Below are 22,724 nucleotides of genomic sequence, written 5' to 3'. Positions count from 1 at the left end.
CTTGGTGGCTTTTGTAACCTATGTTTGTGACATAGAGACTCTGCGATGGTGTAGAGCAGTGATGTAACACTCAAGTAGAAATGAGAGCCACTAAACCATATGTAAGGATTGTTGCAGGCCATCTATTGACTTAGAAAACCATATATTAGCATTATCTATGTTTTATTGCATTTTTATTTATTTTGTTAAATATCAGCAACGACAGAAAAAAGACCAGCTCAGCTGAGTCTTCATCAGCAGAGTTGGCTCTGAAGAGGAAGAAGAGGAGGAGACAGGAGATAATTCTGAGTAGTCTCCTAGAGAAGTGAGTGAAGAAGAAATGAGTGAAAAAGAGGAGCAAGAGAATGGAAACCATATGTTAGTTGTTACAGAGTCAAGGTTTGATTGAGATTTGGGAGAGAGAAAGAGAAACAGAGAGACAGAGCCAGAGAGAGACAGACAGAGAAAGAGAGACAGAGAGAGAGAGAGACAGAGAGAGACAGAGACAGAGACAGAGAGAGAGAGACAGAGACAGAGAGAGAGAGACAGAGACAGAGAGAGAGACAGAGAGAGAGACAGAGACAGAGAGAGAGACAGAGAGAGAGAGAGACAGAGAGAGAGAGAGACAGAGAGAGAGAGAGAGAGAGAGAGAGAGAGAGAGAGAGAGAGAGAGAGAGAGAGAGAGAGAGGATGCTGCAATCCAACACCATGGCAGAAGGAGATTACATCCCAACTCTCCAGCCTCATCTCCCATTGAGCTAAAGCAGGAACTCCCCAAATATCTCTCTGCCCTTCAGAGTTGTTGGAGTGTATAAGAATATCAGAATCTGAACAGAAATGAAGAAGGCACATATGCTGTGTTATACAAACCAAAGGACATAAAGACTGATGAAACTGTGTCTCTGAAATGGTTGAAAATGGAAAAAGTGAAAGAAGGCTTCCTGATTATCTCCCTCAGGGAAATCAACACCATCCTGAAAGCTCAACACCCAAACATTGTCACTGGCTGAGAGATTGTGGTGGACAGCAACATGGACAAGATCCACATCATGATGAATTATATGGAGCATGACCTCAAGAGCTTCATGGAGACAGTGAAGCAGCCCCTCCTGCCACGGAAAATGAAGACACTTAATAATCCAGTTTCTGTGAAAAGTGAAGCATCTTCATGACAACTGGATCCTTCACCAGGATCTAAAGACCACTGCTCCTCAGTGGGCATTTAAGAACTTAGTGATTTGGGGTTGGCCAGAGAACATAGCTCCCCACTAAAAACTTACATACTGATAGTAGACCCTGTGGAACTGGGCCCCAGAGCTGTTACTAGGAGCTAAGTAATAATCCAGTGCAACAGATATGTGGTTAGTGGGCTGTATATTTGGCAAACTGTTAACTTAGAAGCCCCTGTTTCCAGGGAAATCAGAGAATGACCAGATCAATAGGTCAATGACTGAAACAACTGAACAACAAAATGGAGAGGGATGACAGAAAATTGTGAGCAATATCATCACAGAAAACAATGAAAAGTAGAAGAAGAGAGAACACTCAGCCAGATCAACCCAAATATGCCTATGAAACTTGAAGACAGACAAAATAGCATACTTGAAATAGAACCTACATCCCAGTAATTTCAGGTTGACCTATTCCCATCATCAGTGGCAATAGTACGTTTGTTGTTATGTCATTTCAGCTATGTCCAACTCTTTATGACCCCATTTGGAGTTTTCTTAGCAAAGGTACTGAAGTGATTTGCCATTTTCTTCAACAGCTCATTTTACAGATGAAGAAACTGAGGCAAACAAGGTTAAGTGACTTGCCCAGGGTCACACAGCTTGTTAGTATTTTAGGTCACATTTGAAGTCAGATTTTCCTAACTCAAGGTCATTGCACCACCTAGCTATCCAGCAATAATACTAGACTATTTATATTCTGACACCTGTATTCCATCTGGCATATGATGAAGTGAAAATGGCACCTAAAAATGGAGAGAATGATTGGACCAGACTAAGTAGTTTGCTCCTTGGTAGTAGGGACTTTTTCATTAGTACCTCGAGCTCCTAGCCTAGTTCCTGTCACATAGCAAATGCTTGCTAATTGTAACAAATAATAATTTTGAAAAGTATTTATGAATCCAATAAAAACATTCACCCATATGTTACCCTTTTGGAGGAGAAATAAGATGATGACTATAATCTATAATGTCTTTTTACAGTGCTGAACTAATCCTCTGAATTAAAAGGAATGGAGTTAGTTTCTGAATTCCAATAACTTTCATAGATAATTAGCAATTTCCAGTTACACAGAATCACAACGTGAAATTCTTTCAGCGAGCTACATGGGATATAACAGTTAGTGAGGCTGAAAAGACTTGATAGCAATTTATTTCAGCTCTCTGCATTAGGAATCATCAGTCTAGACTAACCCTGTTCTTGGCTGAGTTTTAATTACTGGGAGAGTAATTATGTACAGGACTCAAAATGACTATGAAAATTATGAATCTGAATTGTATGGTGAAAAGGGCACTAGACGGGAAGCTTTTAAATTAAGTCTTAATTTCATCTATGTCTGTGTGACCTTGGACAAATCGCTTTTCCTCTGTGAAATTCAGTTCCCTCATCTGTAAAATGAAGATAATAATGTTAGCACTACCTATTCATATGGTTATTGTGAAGGCTGCCCTTTGTAAACTTTAAAGGCCAGTTCTCAGCATTTTTAACATTATCCCATCACTTTGAGTCTAGACAATCAACAAAACGATAAACCAATCCCAGATTTGTAGCATTTGCTGATAAAATTTAACCATCAGCTCTCATAAGCTAGTACTGGCTGGGTCCAGCACATCCCTGGCTGTGAACTATGTCATTGTGAAAGGGCTAAACTAAATTATGCCTAATACCATTTCTACTTCTAAAAATCTTAGTTTCAGATTATACATAGAGAAAGACAAAGACAGAAAGAGAGAGAGAGATAGAGACAGAAAGACGTAGTGACATACATACATACATACATACATACATACATACATAGGCTCTAGAAAACATTCTCTTCTAAGGTTCTTTGCAGTTTCATTCAGATGATCTTATCATTCAAGAAGCTACTGAAGTCAGGAGTTTTGAATATAACTTCTCTGTCATCCATATAGGTTGATGACCTAATAGACAAAAGAGACAACCAAGAAAACAAAGAGCTGTTGGAGAGCCAGGAGCAGAAAACAAAATGATTTGATTTGCTTTGGAAGAGCTGTAGGTTTCAGCCAAATGAAGCTCAGTGACTGACCAGAGACAGGTCAGACCAGAAAATCTCTAAAGGAAGATGTAGTTGTGGCCAATAGTGGTACATGCCTATAGACTCTGCTACTGAGGAGGCTGAGCCTGACAGTTCCATTGAGCTGAGGAGTTCTGGTCAGGTGGGTGTTATAAATCCAGCAACAACATGGTGAAACCCTGGAAGGGAGATTGTTGGTAAATGAGAAGATCAATTGGTGCAGGTTAGAAACAGATCGAGCCAAATTAAAACGACTCTGAGATGCTACCTTATACCTATCAGATTGGCTACTATGACAAAAAAAGGAAAATGTTGGATATTGGAGGGGATGTGGGAAAACTGGAACACTAATGTGTTATTGTTCCAGTTGTGAACTGATCCAACCATTCTGGAGAGTAATTGGGAACTACGCCCAAAGGGCTATCAAACTGTGCATACCCTTTGACCTAGCAATACCACTGTTAGGTCTATATCCCCCCAAAAGGGAAAAGGATCTATTTATACAAAACTATTTCTAGCAGCTCTTTTCAAGTTGGTTAAGAATTGGAAATCAAAGAGATGCACATCAGTTAGGGGAATGGTTAAACAAGCTGTGGTATATGATTGTGATGGATTACTATTGTGCTATTAATGAAAAGCGGAATGATTTCATAATGTTTTTCACTTTCTTGTTTTCTTTTATTCGAGTCTTTTTGTACAAAATTATTAATATGGAAATGTTTTACATAATTGCACATGTATAACCTATATCTGAACACTTACTGTCTCAGGGAGGGGGAAGGGAAGAGAGGGAGGGATAGAATTTTGAACTCAAAACTTTAAATAAAATATTTTTAAAATTTATAAAAGAAATACAGCAAGCCAAAGGAAAGAACAAAGAGTGAGGGAGAAGGGAAAGAGAGAGAGGGGGGAAAGTAGGTATAGGCGAAGAACCATTCCTTACACTCCCAACTTATACATTCCCCCAGTTTATCTATATCACTTGAGCTTGGGACATGCCCAGGGTGGGGGCAAAAAAACTCTGAGAGGTAAAAATTATCTGGAATGGTTAAAGCTTGAGAGAAGTTTTCATTGCACATAATCCTTAGAATCTCTATTTAAGCACAACCTCCTTTAAAAAGGGTGGGTTTCTCAGCTTTTAACAGATTTCTGCCTCCTGTGGGAAAAAGATTCGTGGCTAGCACTAACTATTGCCTCCCTAGGTTTCAGATCATTTTGTGGTTAAAAAAAAAAAATACCATGAAGAGAAGGTCATTAGGATCATCTAGAGATTGCTAACTTCCATGCCTATGTGTCTTTCAGGAAAGCCTATGTAAGCAAACCAGCATGACTATGCACAATTTATCAATCCATTGAACCCAGTAGTTCATGCCAACACACCACCCAAGGCAATTGACATAGATTGAGCTCATCTAAACCTCCAGATTTATTTCTCATGAATTGCTTTGCCAGGTCTCCCCTTATAAAGTTGATTTGTGTTTTTTTAAACTCTAAGTGTAGAACTTTACATTTTTTCCTGTTAAAACTCAAATTAAATTTGTCTCATAGTTTGAGTTGGCCACATCTTTTTCAATCTTGACTTTGTCAACCATTGTGTTCACTATCCTCCTTGGCTTTCTGTCATTTGAAAGTTTGACAAACAAAACTTCTATCTCTTGATCCAAGTTACTGATTTAAAAAGAAAAAGAAAGGTTAAGGAGCGCAGGGCCAAGGAAAATTCCCCAGGGCCCTTGAAATCACTGGAAACTTAAAAATGTAATGTTATCATGAAGCACTTAGTGACAATGAGGAAATAAATTTTATTCTTTAATGATGGGGGGAAAATGATTTTTCTAAACTGATACATATTAGCTGGAAACGGAAACCCCCAGCCACCAACCTCAAGCCCGTTCATCCACCACTTTTGTGTTCTATGAGTAAATCTACCTCAGCATAATATCTCTATTTCTACCACATCTAATTCTTACCTTTAATTAATTTTCTATTTGCCTTTAATATTTTTATTTTTTTTACAATTTATCAGATTTCATGGTCAAGAAGCAGTAATAGATGTATGAAAGATGCTGTATGCTGTGACATATAAATTTCCACATACAATAAATAAAAAATCATTAAGTACTCAGTATGTGCCAGGTAACTAGATGGCTCAGTGGATAGAGGATGGATTCCTTTAACCAGAAAGACCTGAGTTCAAATTTGGTCTCAGTCACTTACTAGCTATATAAGGCAAGTCACTTAGCTCTGTTTATCTCGGTTTCCCCATCTGTAAAATCAATTGGAAAAGGAAATGACAAACCACTCCAATATCTTTGCCAAGAAAACCACGTGGACAATATGGTCCACAGGGTCATGATGAGACAGACATGACTAAACAGGGGCATCAATGTGCCAGGCACTGTGCCAAATTCTGTATATATAGGAAAAAAACTGTCACTGAGGAGCTTACATACTCAAAGGGGAGTCAATATGAACATAAAGAGATATATTTAGTTACACTCAGATGGAAGGCAATCAGCCAGGGAGGGGAAGGCACCAGCTGGAGGGATCAGAAAAGACTTCCCTGAAGAAAGTGGCAAAAAAATTCAAGTGAAGAGAGAGACTATTCCAGGCATGGAGAATGGTGACAGTGATTCCATAAGAGAGGCTATGCTAGTATATGTTTATGAGTGTGTATCACTGGTAAAATGTGCTTTTTAAGGGTCATTCAATACTTTAAACCAAAGACCTGGGTTCAAATTCTGTCTCTTTTACTCACTATATGTGTAACTTTAGGCAAGGCACTTTCCTTTCTCCATTTCTTCAACTATAGGATATTTACGATCTTTAAGGTGTTTAAGTTCCCTTCTGGCCCTCAAACCCATGAAACATGAATCCTGCACAGCAAACTTAAAGCATGAGAGTCCATTTGTGCTTACCAAAGGAACCAAATGGACTTTGTTGTTGTTGCTTTAAACCAAATACATAGTCATAGAATATTACAGTCAAAATGCATCTAGGAAAAGGATCAGTCCTTGCCCCACATTTTACAGATGAGAAATCTTAGGACTGGAGAAGAGAAGTAATTTACCCAAGTCCACAAACAAGTTAATGGTATACCTGACTCCTCTATCTATTACAAAAAAAATGGCCACTCATTAGTTTCAAAACTGCTAGAAAGTTAGAATTCTTTTGGTAACAACAAAGCATTTGTCACATGGTTAATCATGTAGGAAGAACACCTGCATAGCATCCTCTCCAAAGGAACCGGTCTTGCAGAACAGTCAGCCTGTGTGGACACAGAAAAGGACAGTGGTGAAATACTTGGAGTTGCAAGCTTTCACTCAGGAATTTGTCCTTATTTGTTTTGTTTGACAAGGAGTTTGAGTGTTGGGTAATTTGCTATTATATTTGAAAAGGGGTAAATTTTGAACTCTGTGATATAAACATATTTATGTATATGTCCATAAATGTGCATGCATATATATATTACATATAAGTAAATAACATGCAAAAGATCTAGACATAATTATTTTGATGTCATTTTAGCAAGCACATGATCAATATTTCATTTTTTGACTGGCAACATCCCATACCCAAGTATTGTTTATTGAAAAACCCTTTCTCCCCTTAATTGACTTTTCTGGAGTCAAGTACTAATTAGAAACACTTGGATGGACCTCACGCTAGTAAGCAATAACTGAGGCTACTAACGTATGACTAACATTAAGCAGTACAGTAGAACGGTAAAGCATTAAATTTAGAGTCAGACTTATAACTGAGTCCAGGATCCACCGTGTCATTCTTTGTGTAACCATAAACAAATCATTTCTCCTCCTTTACCCTTGTCTCAAATAAAGAAGTAGCCCTTCTCTTTGACAAAGCTCCACATACAGCCTTAATCCCATGACCTCCTACCTTTTCTTGTAGACTGCCCTCACTCTCACTTCCACTCTCTAAATAAATCTTCAGTCTATCCCCCATCTACTGACTTCTTCTCTTCTGCCTACAAACATGCCCCTTTCTTTTTTATTCTAAAAACAAAAACAACCACACAAAAAAGACCATTCATGATAGCTACAATTTTATATGTCTCACAAGCTACACTTGGTACCTCTACTTCTCCTCCTGCTTCTCAACTTTTGGCAATCTGACTTCCAACCTCATTATTCAAATGGAAGCTTCCCTCTTAAACTACAGGATCTTTATGATCTCTAAGGTTCCTTTCAGTTTTGAAACCCATGAAACAGAAATCCTGCTCAACAGACTTACAGCATGAGGGTCCATTTGAGCTTACTAAAGAAACCAAATTGTTTCCAATGATGTCAGCTATCTTTTAAGAGTCAAATCTAATCATCCGTTCTCAATCTTCAACCTTAACCTCTTTGAAGCCTTTGATATTGTCACCCATCCTATCTTGCATATTCTTTCCTCTTTTCCTAGCCTAGCACTAGTCTCACTCTCTCCTGGTTCTCCTCTCTGACCAGTTTTTAGTCTCTTTTACTGTATCTTAAAGTCATACCCAGTAATAATGGATATTGTTCAAGGATCTGCCCTGGGCTGCGTTCTTCTTTTCTCTTCATGCCATGATTTTTAGTGGTGTCTAACTCTCTGTGACTCCATTTGGGGTTTTATTGGCAAAGATACTGGAATAGTTTGCCGTTTCCTTCTCTGGTTCATTTTACAGATAGAGAAAAAGAGGCAAAGTGATTTAAGTAATTTACCAAGGGTCATAGAGCTAGTAAATGTCTGAGGCCAGATTTGAATCTAGGAAGATGACTCTTCCTGATTCTAGGTCCAGCACTATACCACCTACTATATCCTCTAGAGATCTCATGGGTTCAACTCATCTCTGTGAAGATAATTCTCAAATTAATGTATTTAGCCCTTCCTCGTCTTTCTCCTGAGCTATAACCCATATCTGCCTCAAATTGACCATCCTTTAGGCATCTAAAATTCAACATGTCCAATAGAGAACTTACCCTAACTCTCATAGCACTATCAAGGATAACACAATCTTCTCAGTTTCCTGCGCTCACGACCTTAGTGTCATCCTTGATTCCTCACTTATACTTACCCCACATTTCCAATCTGTTCTCAGATCTTGTCTTTTCTACCTTCATAATGCACGCATGCACATGTTTGTGTTGGTGTGTGTATGTATTCTTTTCACTTACATAGGCACTGCCCTTGTAGAGGCCCTTATCACTTCTTACTTAGACTATGTTAATAGCCCTCTATTTGGTCACCCTGCCTCAAGTCTCTCCCCACTCCAGACTATTCCTCCTCTCAATTGTTACAGGGATCTGTGCCAAAACACAGATCTGACCATGTCACTCCCCTTCCCCTACCCTAGCCCACTCAATAAATTTCAGGAGCTCCCTATTACCTCCAAGATCAAATATTAAATCTTTTATCATTTAAAACCCTATATAACTTGGATCCCTCCTACTTTTTCCAGTCTTCTTACCCTTTAATCCCCTTCACACACATTCTATAATCAAATATTATTTCTTACAAATGATAATCCACTTTCAAACTCCATGCATTCATGTTGACATTTCCCCAAACCTGGAATTGGAATGTATTCCCTCATCACCTCCAAATCCTAGTTTCCCTGGCTTCTTTCCAGAATTCATTTAATTGTCAGTTTCAATAGATGTCCTTTCTCTTTTCCCAGCTTGTCCCTTCCCCCTAAGATTACCTTTTATTTGTAACATATCTGTCTTGTTTGTACATAATTATTTGCATGTAGCTTTTCTCCCTCAATATTAGAATGGAACCTCCTTTACATCGAGTACATGATTTTTTATTCCCATCACTTAGCACAGTCAATAGAAAATAATTGCTTAATAAATACTTGTTGATTGACTTCTCTCAGGGCCTCAACTTCCTCTCCTCTAAAAAAATATTTGGACTAGAAAAACTCTAAAATCTTTTGCATTTTTAATATTTTGGGGATGATGTTACATGCAAGATAAACAGCATATGTGAATATCTACTTATCATTGAAGACCCAGCTGAGGTGAAAGTTCCTCAATTTCAATTCCACATACGGTAACTAAATATGTAGCACCCACTAAAATATGTGGAGCATATGGGACCACCAGAAAACTATTTCAAACTATTGTGGTTTCATGATGTGTTATGGCAGAACTGTCTCAAAGAATTCAGTCAGACCACTTCTAATCCAAGTATATGTATTTATTAAGATTGACACCTCTCATGAAGCAGGTTAAATTCTAAGAGGAACTGCCAGCTTCAGAGAAAGCAAGATGGATTTTTATAAGGTAAAGATGCAATTATGTAACAGAAATTATGAATATTTAAAAGGTAGGAGGGGGTATTACAAGAGTAGTCCCTTCTGTGGTTCATTGGTTAAATATCCACGTCATGGTGCTTTCTGATTGGCCAGCTATTTAGTCCTGTCTGGTGGTTGGATCATTAGGTATTGTGGTCGTGTCTTGGGCTAACTGAATAATGTGATTGTAGTTGAGTGTAAGAACACACCTGTTCAAATATATGAATTGGATATAGGGGCAGTGGCTAGCTAGGGGCAATGGCTATATTGAATCTAGGGGCCTGTGGTGTGATTAAAGCCAGATTGTGTGGTTAAATCAGAACATGCCTGCTGTTCAGTAGGGCCCACAAGGAAGTTAGAATATTTGGGATGGGGGGCAGCTTTACTAGGATTCCATCAATACCACATCTACTCACAAAATAGCTTATGAGCGCCCACCAATGTGTTTACATTTACTAGTGAGCCAGACGATATTCTCAGTTCACATTAAAAGCATTTAAATTGTATAGTAATAAAAGCAGCAATATAATATTTCTCCCCATAAAATTGGAGGACACTCCCTGAAATTCAAGCACCATCCACAAGAAGAGTGAAAAAGTACATACCTAAGGAAAAATCATGACTGTTAGGTTCTAGGCTTTTTCTCAAACCCATCACCCCTCTTCTCCTCTTAGGGCATGGAGAAAGCCACAAGTCAGTAATCAAGTGGAAATATATCACGCTATCACTACTTACTTCAATCATTTGTTCCAAATTCCTTCCTTTATTATGTATATAAGGCCAGTAATAAGCCTGTTGGTATCTGAGCCCTCTTTGTAAATTTCTACTACATGAAAAGTTCTGTATTAGATGTCTGTCAAAAAGTTTGGTAGCTTTTCCTGAGCTCCTCAGTAGGAAATGATCTCTCCCTTCTTAAAGTCTTAGAGTGCTTTGTTTACAACTCTAACATTCATTTGTCATATCTTATTATTTATTTGCATTTTTTGTATAGAGTGTAAACATCATGAAGGTAGGAAGGCATTTATTATCCATATTAATACTATTATTTTCATATTATTCATATTCATGTTGCAGTATCTAGCATAGGAACTTATTAATCACAAGCAATACAAAATCCAAAGAGTATGCTTTGGAGGAGTGTACTCTGAATATAAGGACCTATCAGGCCAGTAGTTAGGTTGGAAGGCCTACCAAGGTTCCATATTACCTTGATGGTACCTCTACATTTCTAATTCAATCTGGCCACTAGGAAAAAAAAGAGAAAAAATTCCCTGAAGTCAAAGACTAACTCATTTATATATTTTAATCTCCAACATCTCACATCACCCTAGGTACATGTTAGGTTCTCATAAAGCTCTGTAGACTGACTGATGCCCCCTAACAAAAGACTCCTTGGGAAAAAAATTCCAATCAATTTGTACAGCTATATATATATATTTTAGTTCAATTTAACAAGCATTTATTAAGTCTTCTTCAGCTCCCTGAGCAGAGATCCTGTGGGGATTTGGGTGAAGAATGGAGAATCCTGTGCCTATCTCAAAGGGAGATTTTTGAATGGCATTGTGATGGTTTCAGGATCACATGAACCAGGTTCAAATTCTGGTCCTTTCACTTGATATTGGTTAGCTCTACTCAAATCCCTTAACTTCTCCAGATCTTAGTTACCTATCTGAAAAATGAGGGGGTTGGGCTGGATGCCCCCTTTGGTCCCTTCCAGTTACAAATCTATGATGCTATTATCTCTGGCTTTATGAACTCTTCCCCAGCTTCTGTCTTGACCTCTGGCTGAGGAAGAACAAGGACCTGAATGGTATATTAAAGAGAGATCTGAATATGGAATCAAGAGCCCAAGTATATTTGTATGTTAGTTTATTATTAGTATCTAATATGGTGTGGGACTTTAGGCAAGTCACTTCAGTCCTCTAGGTTTCAATTTTCTCATCTATATGAAGGGGACTATGGTGCTCCTCAGAGATGTGGAGAAAATAATTTATAGTCCTTGAGAGTCTTTATTTATTGAAGACATAGCAGTGATTCTCTTAGTGTTAGTGGACTCTGACCATGGGAGAGAGGATTTTTCTTACTCCTTGGGTTTAGGATGTGGTATAGGGATGATTGGACACTCTTACTGAGGTTCATGTGTTAGGGAAGGACTGCTTGGGGAGGGATATGTCTGAAGTCTGACTGTCTTGGGCCCTGCAAGGGGGAATCCAAGTTCAAGCAATAGAATATGCAAATGAGAGGAGCTGGAAGGGGTGAAGTCAGATCTCTGATATGGGGAAAGTGAGGGGGGGGGGAGTTTCCTCTGTGGGAATAGTTATTGGGTCTCCAGTGGTGATATGAATGCCCTCAGGGACTGCAAGGCTCTTGGCAACAACTCCAAAGCTATTCAGATGGGTCCTCCAAGAAACAGGAGCCCCAGTGCCACTGTGGCAATGTTGGCACACTCTAAAGCAGTGACATCAGGGACTCTGTGCCAGGCATTGGTAACTTGGGAACTGCTTGTAACTGGAATTCAAGAAAAGGCCAATAAAAGATGAGGAAACAGAAAATAAAAGGTCAGCTAAAAATGAATGAGGGATGAATTAGATTAAGCAGGGAGAAAAGAAGGAAAGAATGGACATGAGAAAGAAGGATAGAGGAAAGAAAGAAGAAGGGCCGAGACAGAGAAGAAGACAGGAAGAACAAATAACTAAAGGGAAGATGAAACTGAAAAAGAACAGAAAAAAAGGAGTAAGGCGAGAAAGGTAAAAAAAAAAAATCAGTGATAAAGTAATTAAAGTGATAAGTAATTAAAGTAATTGTATTAACAAAAGAAGAGGGAAAGGAAAAATGCATATTGCCATAAAGAAGCAATTGAGTTAATTAAGAACAACAAATGGTACTTTATTAGAAAATAAATGCTTGTCAGGGAGTGACAGGCAGAAATATCTGCAAAGATGAAAATGTAGCAATTCCCTGTACTAAACGGCTTTTCTTCTGTCTCTGTCTATCTCTGTGTCTTTCTCTCTGATTCTCTCTCTCTGATTCTCTCTCTCTCTCTCTCTCTCTTTCTCTCTCTCTCCCTCCCTCCCTCCCTCCCTCCCTCCCTCCCTCCCTCCCTCCCTCCCTCCCTCCCTCCCTCCCTCTCTCTCTCTCTCTCTCTCTCTCTCTCTCTCTCTCTCTCTCTCTCTTTCTTCTTCCCTCTCTCTACCTCTCTCTCCTCATGTTTCTTCTTCCTGAGGCAAGGTAACCAGATTCATGATCTTGTACCTGAAAGGTACCTTAAGAAGTTGTTGTCAGTCCAGTTACTCACCCATCTCTGGGAACTGAAACCTCTGTGAAAAACTGAATTCAGAGTCAAAGGATTTGGTTTCCCATCCTGAAATGGTCTGAAATGGTCTGACACAGGGTGGGTCATTTCACTTTTTCTGTAATTCGGTTTTGTCCTTCAGCAAATGGGGATGATAATGTGTGCTCCATAGGTATCTCATGAGAAAGCACTATGTGAATTCTAAGAGTATTTCACCTAAGTACCCTCAGATGGAAGGATACCTAATGAAGCTCTCTATGAATCAATCATACTATTATTCATTTAAAAATTAAATCTGCTATTTGAGCATATTGTACAAATAGGTGCTACTGTATCAAAAAGGAGCATGAAGCTTGGCGTCAGTTCCAAATCTGAAGTTATCTTTTTAACAGAGAAGCTGAAATTAAATCCATACATAAGAAAACCAACATGATTCTCCAAGGAAAAGGGTCACCACACAATACTTTCTAAATATTTAATTCAATTCAACAAGCATTTATTAGGCACTGAATATGGCCATTTTGTCAATGTATCCTCAGACCCTAGCATGCATGTCCAGTAGCCTTGGATGATTAATGTAGATGAACACGCTAGATGTGGGGCATATGAAGACAACAATTAAATAGTCTTTGCACAAAAGAAGCTCACATTCTCCTAGAGGAAAGCAACATGAACACAGAGGAATACATACAAATAACATGTAAAGTCAATAACAAGTTGTGGGGGGAGGGACACAAGCCATTATGAAAGGGACACGAGCCATAGAGTGAGGTGTTCTTAGAAAACCAAATGTTAAAGATATCTAGTAATTTTATGAAGTTGAAATATGGTGAGAATAAATTGTAGGCATGTGGCACACACTGCATTAAATCACAGAGGTTGGAAATAAAATATTTTGTACTGGGAACCTCAAATGGATCAGTTAGGATAGAATACAAAGGGAGAACAATGTGTAAAAAGCCTAGAAAAGTAGAATTAAATGTGAAAAAGCAGTATGAAAGACTTTAAAAGTCTAAAAAAGGAAGTTGTATTTTATCCTAAAGGCAATTTGGAACTATTAAAGCTTCTTAAGCAAGGGAGGAACACAGCTATATCTACATTTTAGTAATATCAATTTGGCATCTGTATGGAAGTTGTATGGAGAGAGGAGAGACTAGAGGAAAGGAGACATTTTAAAAGCCTTTTGAAATGTACAGTTGACAAATGAAGAGGACCTGAACTAGGATAGTGGAGATGGGAGAAGAGAGGAGGTGTTGAATGGGAGAAACTATGGAGGTAGAATCAGTGAAGCTAGCAACTGATTGGATATGGGAGGTGAGGGAAAGGGGAATGTGTATGTAGGATGACTCCAAGGCTATGAACCTGGGTAACTAGAAAAATGGTGGTTTTCTAAATAAAGAAATTAGTAAGTGAAGAGATTGAGAGAGAGCAGAGATATTGAGTACAGTTTTGAAAATATTAACTTTAAGATGTCTATGAAAAATACAAGTATCCAGCAGACTCAAGTGTAGTCCCTAGAAATATTTTCTGGTCCTTATTATGGAGTAGTTTCTGACTTAGTAGTTACAAGTGCAAAGCGATATAGCCAAATTCACCATCCAGTCATTGTTTCATGAAGAAATAATTCTATTAGGTTTCAACTTGGACCTTATGGGTATAAAGCCATTACCACAAGGGAAGCTAGAAATCACCAAATCACTTCCTCTTTCTACAGTTAAGGATATCTCAGCTTAGAAAGGTGAAATAAGCCGTCTAAAGTTATACAAGAAGTAATTTGCAAATGAAATATGGGAAAGTAGGTCTTGTGATTCCAAGGTCAGTGATCTTCCTACTATGCCAGTATCTAGCAATGTGCAATAGCAGGCACTTAATCTGTATATACTGATTGATGGTTGCCCCTTGCCATGCAGGGAATTTTATTTATACTTCCTAAGCATTTGGAGACATCGTAGTACAGTGAAAAGAACACTGAGTTTGGTGTTAGAAGAACTGGACTTGAAGCCAGGCTCTTCTACTTCCTACCTAGGTGACCCTGGGAAAGTCATGTTACTGCTCTAGGTCTCAGTCTCTTCTACTGTAAAATAGAAGAAGAAGGTTGGTGGAAATGACCTCCAGATCCATAATGATCCAAACATATTCAGAATCTAGGCAAATCTCTCTGAAAATGATGAATAATGAATGACTCTGAATTCTTGCTTTATCCCCAGGATGGTGCCACCCACAAGGCAAGATTTGGAAAGGCATCAGTTTTTCTAGAAAAGCTGAAATGACAAAGACATATAAACCAACTTCACTTTTAAATGAAATGGATTCCCTAAAGATTCTCTTTAAGCACATCAGGGAAGGTAGAATTTCACTTGCCAGAGCTTTTGCCTGTAGAGATAATAGCAGAAGCCATCAAATAATAGTATAAGATAACCATTGAATTATGAATAAATATAGTAAGAAATAAAGTATAGGTTTTTATTAAGCAAACAAGCAATGGAAGTAATCTCCATCATACAACTATAAGGTAGAGCCAAACTAACCTTCTCTACATTCCATACATCTCCTTTCTCTGTGCATTTGCACTGACTATTTTCCATGCCTATAATGCTCTCCTTTCTCACCTCCATCTTATTCTTTGAGACTCAACTCAATCATCACCTTTTCCCCAAAGCCTTTCCAGACTCCCTTTCCCTATTCACTAATTCATTCTAAACCTAATTACCTTGCACTTATTTTATATTTATTTTTTTCTGTTGTGTATTTTACACTTATATATAGATTATATAAGTTTATGTATGTGATTGATTGATTAGAACTCAGGGCAAGGAAATTCTAGGAGTTTCAAGATTACCCAGTCTCTGACTTTGATATGACTAAGGGAAGAAAAAAGAATGTAATTAATGTGGTGTTATAGAGGTATCCCATTGTGAAGGTTCCATGGCATTCCCTGTGCCTTGGATAGAAGGCAGGAAAACTGAGTCTTGCAGCCTGATAGAAAGCAAGCTCATTGAGAATAGGGAGGTTTCACTGTGGGAAAGGGAGTGATGGAGAACAGGAATATTCATTGCCTTTCCCGGTTCCTTGCACATACTAAGCATAATACATACATGAGATCAAATGAGATAAGATGCACTTTTATAAGTATATGTGGCATTTGCATTGACATTAGAATGACTGTATTTTAACAGAAGTATTAGGCATGTCTAAAAAACAATATATATTCTGAAAATAAAACAAAAAAGTGAACAAATAACTATTTGTTTAAAAACAAATTCCATCACAGGCCATGTTATTAACAAAGTATGGTCAGAGACAATGTGTCAGCACCAATGAAAGCTTAGCTTGTGGGAAAGGGTGATAGACAGGCTGGTGCTGGAAATCTAATCTTGCTATCAAAATTCTCTAGATACTTTGACCATGTTATCTCTTTCCTCAAAAACCTCCTTTGACTCTCTTGTTTCTCTCCAGATCAAATAAAATGAGGCATCATTAAATGGTGTCTTTGGTTCATAACTCTTTATCAGTTTACCTCTGCCTATATCTCTGCCCTGTCTTCTCAAAGAGCCATGTGTTCCTTTGACTTCAATCAAGGGGAAAGAAAAAAAAAACAACAACAAAATATCTCCCCTGTTGTTTTGTTCCTTTCCCTCAATTGCCTTTCCATTGTTTTCAGAACATAAGAAATGCAGGGCCATCACCAGTCGTCTTGCCTTATGACTTGCCACTGGACTTTGATGACTCTGGAGTAGACAATGAGGCTAATGACTTTGCACAGGTCTACCTCACTTGAAGCTAGTTCACGTGCAAGTCAAGATAGCCTTGTGATGTCATTGTCTATTGGTCCTCTTTGAATAACATAGGAAGCTGTATGTGTATAGACATACATACATGCATACAAGGCATATCTTATCTCATTTGAATTCATATATATGTCATAACAAATCTTCAAGAGCTACACAAATGTTAGCTAGTATAATCAGTGCAATTATTAGGATTAATTGCAGCCCTGCTAATCTGCTGTGCCCAGGTCTAACTATTTATTCAGGGTTTGAGGTCTGTTTTGCTATCCCCTGTGGTTCATTTATTTAAAAAATAAAGTCTCCGTGTGGCCCTATCCTTCTGACCCAAATTTTAGTGAAGGAAATACCCTGTAAACATAGCGATTTGATATCAGTCTATAACATATGTTTCCCTTCATGTCAGATTTTGTTCCCAAGTCCATGTGGTATGGGCATCCTTAATCAAATTCAATATTCTCCTTTTCCTTTTCCATGTTTATGCTTTCCTTGAATTGACATTTTGACAAACCATGCAAATGTAGTTAACCTATCAAATTCATGCCAAATGTTGGCAAGTAAGATATAAACCCATTTAAACTGTGCAAATGTAAGGTCCCAAAAGTAGTTTGATGCAAGATATAACTGCAGACACTTACTTGATAGAGAAAAGTAAGCAAGTAATTGATATTTTCACAGGATGGGAGTAAGAGGGAGTGAAGAAAGGGAGGGGAAATGTCTTTGCCCTCACCTTATTGGATCATTGATCTGGGGAGTTAGAAGGAATGCCAGATTCCATGTATTCCAACCCCCTCATTTTAGAAGAGGAAACTAAACTGTAGGGAGGTGTGGCAGTTTGCCTATCTGATGGAATTGTCATTGACAAAGTGGTTTGTATACTTGAAAGTGTTATAGACATGTGAATTATTCCTATTTCTATAAGAAAGTAGCACAATTATAGGTAGAGATGATGTTGAGTCTGGGAGGAGCCATGCCACTGGGTCCATCTTGGTATTATCTTCTAGGCTCTCTCTTTGTGAATTCAGTGTACTGAGCTGGGTGTCTGTGAGGCTCCAGGACCATGGCTTGTGCCTCTCCAGAGGCCACACAATCAGTCAATAGGCATTTAGTAAGTGTCTACTGTGTGCTAGGCACTGGAGAGAAAAGAAAGGCAAAAACGATCCCTACTCTCGACAAGTTCACAATCCAGTGGAAGACACAGCATGCAAAAAAAAAAAAAAAGGTACATTCAAGTTATATTCATTGTAAATAGAAAGAAATAAGGCAAGACATTAGTATGGAGGGAAGGATTTGGGTTGAGTCTTGAAGGAAGCCCAGGAAGCAGAGGTGAAGAGGGAGAGCATTCCAGATGTAGGAAACAACCCCTGTTACAGATGAGGAAGAGCAGGGCCGTTATATCAGATTATAGAGTGTGTAGAAGGCAGTAAATGGTAAGAAGTCTGGGGAAGTAGGAGTGAGTGGGGCCAGATTGGGAAAGGCTATATGGTGAAATCAGTAATGATAAAGTTGGGGGCTGATCTGTGTGAATAATACTGCATTGGCTTGTTCCCCATCTTCTGTGCTTGCTAATAGGCAAGACATTATGATAGGTATTGAGATACAGGACTAATAGCTTCTATTAGAAGTGCCTTCCCCCCCGACAAAAAATCAATTATCACCACAGCTATATTTTTTATTTTGAATCGTTATTTATTTTGCTTTTATATAACATTCATTTCTGAATATATATAATATATGTACATATATGTATATTGTATATAAATGTATGCAGAGATATTATACATGTATACACCTAGATATCTCTACATTCCTTTCACAAAGAGAAATAGGAAGCAGAGACAACTGTAACAGACAAACAGAAGAAACTTAACAAAACTAAGGGTTTGAGCATGATTTGAGTGACCAGGAGAAATTGATCAGGCCTGGGATGGTCCCATAGAACTAATAGGTAAGGTGGCACAGTGGATAGAGCTCCAACTTTAGATGTAAGAGGACTTGAGTTCAAATGTGACCTCAGACACTTACTAGTTGGGTGACCCTGGGCAAGTCACTTAACATTGTTTGCCTGTTTCTTCATCTGTAAGATGAGTGAGAGAAGGAAATGGAAATGGTAAACCACTCCAGTATCTTTGTCAAGAAAATCCCCAAAGGGGTCATAAAGAGTCAAACAGGCCTAAATTATCTCTATTAGGACAGGGTCAAAGACTTCCTCTTAATCACCTTATTAGACCAAGCCTAACACTAGGCAGTGTTCCATATTCACAGTCTCCCACTTCTGCAAAGTGGGCAAGGGGGAGTTGCATTTAAAAAAAAATCTCCTTATAACCAGACTTAGTCATTATAATTCCATATACAACTATTGACTTTCCAATTAACCAAGTATACATGATTTGGTCCAAGAAAAAAATCTTGAAAATCAGGATTGATTCCAATTCAATTTGCTATTTAGAGAGCCACTATCCTCCCCTCTAGGGTAGAAACCGGAATGTCAGTTTTAATTCTGCCCTTACACTCATTCCCATATCAAATCTATTGCCAAGTCCTGTAGATTCTACCCTGGCAATACACACACATGCACAAAGACATATACATACATATATGTATATAGATATTGCTGTATCTATATATATTCATTTACATACACACTATATATATGTGTATATATATATATGTATGTATGTATGTATATATACACTCCCTTCTCTCCTCTGTTGTTGCCATAACCCCATTACAAACCCTCATCACTTCACACCTGGACAATTATAATTACAGTCAGCTTTCTGGTTGTTAACTCTACCAAAAGTCTCTCCCCCTTCCAGATCATCTACCACTCAGTTGCCAAACTGATTTTCTAGAGTTCGGATCTGTCCCCAGGCTCAAATATCGAATGGTCTTTTTGTCTCTTTAAGCCCTTCATCACCTGGTCCCTTCATACCTTTCCGAATTTCCTAGACTCTACAATCCATAAATCTGGTCTCTGTGCTGCTCCTCACACACAGCACTCCCTCCCCCATCTCCATGCCTTTTCATTGTCTGAATCCCATGCTCTCTCTCCATCCTCACCTCTGCCTCCTGCTTTCCCTACCTTCCTGCAAGTCTTAGCTAAAAATCCCACCTTCTGAAAGAAACCTTTCCCTGTCTGACTCAGTGCTGGTACCTTCCCTCTGATACTATCTCTGTTGCATAAAGTTGCTGTCATGCTGTCTCCTCCTTTAGAACATGAGCTCCTTGAGGACAGGGATTGTTTTTCACCTTCCCCAGTGCTAAGCAGAATACTTAGAGCATAATAAATGTTTAATGAATGTTTGTTATTTTAAATTTGCTCACACAATGACATCTGCTTTTTTTGGACTCCATTTTTTTTCAGGTTAAGCAAAAGTTTCATTTATGCCACATATATGCCACATATATATAATGCTAGATATATGGTTAATTTATTACAAAGTTTATTGATCAAAGTGATTGAAAACTGTATAAAAATTCAATTAACATTTTGGAATGATTTTTGGAAACTTTCAATTAGCTTTTGATCTGTAACACTTTTTTTCCTTCTCTCTAGGTTTGCAAGAGAGATTCAGAACAGCTAATCTAAGCCATCCAGGAACAATGGTGCTCTGGCTCCCCCTAAACCCTCCAGAGCACTAATGTTCCCAATATGTATTTCTTTAACACTGAGAACTGCAAAATAAATGTCATTTTCTTTTAACGGGAATGGAAACAGTAATTAGGTATGTTTTTTTTTAAATTTAATTTTTCTCATTTTCTGAGATTTACATTTCACAAGGACATAGGTGAAAAAAGAAAATCTATCTGGCCCAATATACACACATATTTGAGAATACTTATCAGTCAAGGTCTCAGAGTTAACATTTTCTTTAACTGAGTGGCAGAAATGTGATATTAACAATTTTATTTTGAATACATAGCCACTAAGTTATTTTAAGTCTCAAGGTCATTATGGCTCTTTTAAGAAGCAGATCTAACTGGAAAGGTTTCCTTTTGTCCATTCATTTCACATGAAATGGAGAGACTGATCAGTGGATAATTGAAATGTGTAGATTTCTCAACCTGAAAGAACTGAAAAAAGGTTAATATTGGGGGGGGGGAAATGCTAGGTGATGATAATAGCGTCATAGACACCAGAGATAAAGTTAGGTCCACCACCACCACCACCATCTGTGTATTTCAGAGAAAGATAAAGCAGAAAGATTAAAATGATGCTGTGTATGTGGGAAATGAGACGAATTTTCTCATTTCTTACCATTGGTCACCCCCTTTTTTTCTTTCTTTTTATTTTTAATGAAAACTCCTTTACATCTTTGTTTCACATATAAAGAGGGTAACTCAAATGGTGTTTGCTCTTCTGAACTGCATGCTTTTTTTGATACACTCTCTTTCCTATAGTAAAATGTTTCTTGCAAGTTTGGAAAGAGGTGTGGGATGATTTCATGTTTCCTAAGGACCAAGTTTCTGGTAATCTTTTCAATCTAAAACATACAATCTAGCCCCCAACATATTTAAAAATAATAATGTATAGGGTATTAAAATAATAAGTCTTTCCACAACCGTTTCTACATAAAATTCATTTAGTTTTGAGCAATAGATCAATACCCTCTTTGTAAATGAACTCCATCAGATCTTAAATTTGCAAATTTAATCCTGGACAGCCAGCGACCTCTCTTGGTGAATTGGGGAAATGAATAAGAAGACAAAGAAGTCAGTAAATCACCCTTTATGCCAGGAAACAAATTAGATATGTGTTATCTGAACAGTTTAAAAATGAGTTTTCTCATTTGAAACATTTACAGGTGACATTTTTTAAAAAATTTGCTGGCGACCTTGAAATGCAATCAAGTTATATTTCTAGACATTAGAAAAGAATGAGTAAAGAGCAGGAAAGTGACATTTAGAAATTAGGATTTCAAAAATAATCTGATTTAAAGGACTAAAATGGGAAGTATTTAGTTGTTAATTACCTAGTATAATTAACATCCCTACTAAAAATAAATGAAACATTACTTACATGAGATAACAAAGAGGATCTGATTTGTGCATATAAGAAAATGCTTGCAAACTAAGTTCAATTGTTCTCCTATTTTCCTTTCCTAGAACTAAAAATAATAAAACATTCCCTTCAGATTTGGGTACAATAAAGATGAGAAAAGAATATTTTCATTTATTTGCACATTTCTTGATTTGAAAGCAAGCCATATATACATATTCAAATGAATTCTCTGCATGTCTAAAATTGTGTCAACATTAATTAATACTGATTTAATCAGGAGTTGCATTAGATTATTAGGACCCTGCAGAAGACCTTGTCTCCTTCCTTCGCATGCTCGGTATTTTTTTTAAAGTAACAGTAGCAAAAATGCACATTATCCATTCAAATTAGAGTTTTTTTAAATTCTTTTTTTTTCTAGTTAGAGAATTTGAAAGCAAACTTATAGTCTTCCAAAAGGTCAAGTATGTGAATCATAATAAATAATAGTTTTCTAATTATTCGCCAGCGATACGCTTTGGGTCTGTCGCCAGCAGCTTCCTTTGCCTAGCTGCAACTCTGTCCATTCACTTTAACAAAGAGTTCTGTCTTAGAGCTAGAGAAAGCTAGGAGGTAAGGCGAATGTGTCAGTTAGAACCACAGTGCCATGTGGAAGTGCTGGGGACACAGAGAGAGCTGGAAACATGGGAAGAGGGGTGTGGTGCGGAAAAAGGGGGGGACGTCAGGTTTTTTTCCAGTTTTTGTTAACGAATTGCATGTCATGTGAAATGTGAAACGTGAATTCTTTCCAAAGTATTTGCTGGAAAGCTCACTTCTATTCGTGTATGTGCATGTTATGTATGTATGCGTGCGCGAGGGTGCGTGTGTCGAGAGGGCACACGCCACACGCCTCCCAGGTTGTCTGTGCTTTAACTGAATGCCAAAGTGCACAGACTGGAAGATGGAAATCCAGAAGGACAACTCCCATCAAGTCCTCGTGTAATATACTTCACGGTGCCAAAAAAAGGAGAAATATTGAGAAACTTTTTCCTTGAAACAAGAGACACATGATGCATCTTTAAAAGATTCATCCCGTGCATCTCCTTAAAGTAGAGTTTCTAAGAAACGCACTTGAACTCAAACGAA

The 22,724-nt window shown here is 37.9% G+C and overlaps 1 pseudogene; it reads left to right on the top strand.

Moving 5' to 3' along the window:
* The first annotated feature begins 256 nt into the window (after positions 1-256).
* LOC140532252 (cyclin-dependent kinase 11B pseudogene) lies at positions 257-1,464 on the top strand (annotated as a pseudogene).
* The last annotated feature ends 21,260 nt before the right edge of the window (positions 1,465-22,724 follow it).

Source organism: Notamacropus eugenii, chromosome 3 (assembly GCF_028372415.1).
Source record: "Notamacropus eugenii isolate mMacEug1 chromosome 3, mMacEug1.pri_v2, whole genome shotgun sequence".
NCBI lineage: Eukaryota > Metazoa > Chordata > Mammalia > Diprotodontia > Macropodidae > Notamacropus > Notamacropus eugenii.
This window is presented reverse-complemented; position numbering and strand designations above follow the sequence as displayed.